At 39.3% G+C, this 1,437-nt stretch overlaps 1 protein-coding gene across 1 annotated transcript in view; it reads left to right on the top strand.

Annotated features, from left to right (window-relative positions):
* Positions 1-363: 363 nt before the first annotated feature.
* Positions 364-1,437, top strand: part of LOC101856667 (mediator of RNA polymerase II transcription subunit 15) — a gene marked incomplete in the record, with an annotated part of 56,761 nt that continues 55,687 nt past the window's right edge. The window contains 1 exon segment of the mRNA XM_035970278.1: positions 364-1,321.

Below are 1,437 nucleotides of genomic sequence, written 5' to 3'. Positions count from 1 at the left end.
AAGAAGAGTCTGGCGAATGACTGATTTAGGAACAAGAAATATTACGTTAATTATTTTGTCAAAATATTTTTTACTGAGAGCGTACCTATATTTCATTTCTAATTTGTTGGATTTTTAAAAAAAGCATGTCTTTTTAATTTGTAGTACCCGCCTTCAAGTATCGTATCTCACAAATCCAGTATATAACCGTATCGCTCAACTAGATATAACTCGATGTGAGGAGAAGTATCGCGACGACGGTTCGTTATGGCATGGCGGTGACGGTTTTCCCCAACCAAAGGGGCCGAGGTAGAGAGTAGAGAGAACGAAGAGAGAGAACGAAGAGAGAGAGAAGAGAGAGAGAGAGAGAGAGAGAGAGAGAGAGACTTCTCCGTCCGTAGCCGTAGATCAAACCGTTCCAATGTTGGATCGAGACCAAGCTACATGAATGTTGTTTTGTGTATGTGTGTGCTCGGCAAGCGTGAAACACCGTACGTGTATGGCCTTTGGGACAGGTCGAGAAACCCTTTGGTAAGAAAGATCTGTGGACTGTGGACAGCCACAACGTGAGAACTTTCAAAACGGTGTTCGGATCACTAACTACAGTGGACCGGGGGATCTAGATCTATCTAGATCTTGCTGTGCCCGCCAAGAAGTCGTATGACTTTATGCTTTCTCTCGGATTAGTGACTTGATTGTGATCGCAAATCGTGGGAATCTAGGACTGACGGTTGACACTAACCTAAAGCCATATTATTAATAGCACTTTTGGCTTGGGTTTTTTAAGTCGTGCTCCGAATGACTACTTGTTCAACCCCTTCATTTATTTCCGTATTCTTCGGTAGATTACGGTGTCTTGATTTTGGAAGTCGGAAAAAAATTAATTGAACTGATATCGAGATAAAGATTTAGATGAGGTGTGTTATTGTACAACTACTTGATGTTATCTCATTGTAGTTGAAATCGATGTCTACTGAGCTCTTTGTTTCAGTGTTTTGTTTGCAGGGAGTGTATTTTTGCTTCCAAAACTCCACTCTCTTCTGAATATAAGACATTATATTATTCTAAAGAGGATTTTTATAACCTACCCTTTCATACAACTAGTCAAGAATCACATATTTTTAGTATTCAGTGAACTGTCTCAGTGATTTGGGAACTCATAGGTTCTTTGTCTCTGTTAAAATATATACATGTGCATCGTATCTCTTGGACTTAATTAAAATTTTCTCGGATTTTTTCCCACTCTGAATTTTGTGAGTTCTGTGTGTTGACGGTATTTTCTACAAGACAAGGATAATACTTCGATTTCCTGAGACTCTTTGTGGACATAACAAGAATACAGGTATGTGATGTGTGAAGTATTAAAAGTATAAGGGTACCAATCCGCTAAAGAATACAATAGCCTACTTAAAGAAGAGAGAGAGAGAGAGAGAGAGAGAGAGAGAGAGAGAGAGAGAG

This window comes from Aplysia californica, unplaced genomic scaffold (genome assembly GCF_000002075.1).
Source record: "Aplysia californica isolate F4 #8 unplaced genomic scaffold, AplCal3.0 scaffold00246, whole genome shotgun sequence".
In the NCBI taxonomy this organism is placed as follows: Eukaryota; Metazoa; Mollusca; class Gastropoda; order Aplysiida; family Aplysiidae; genus Aplysia; species Aplysia californica.
Note: the sequence above shows the minus strand (reverse complement) of the source record. Positions and strands in the feature narration are given on the sequence as shown.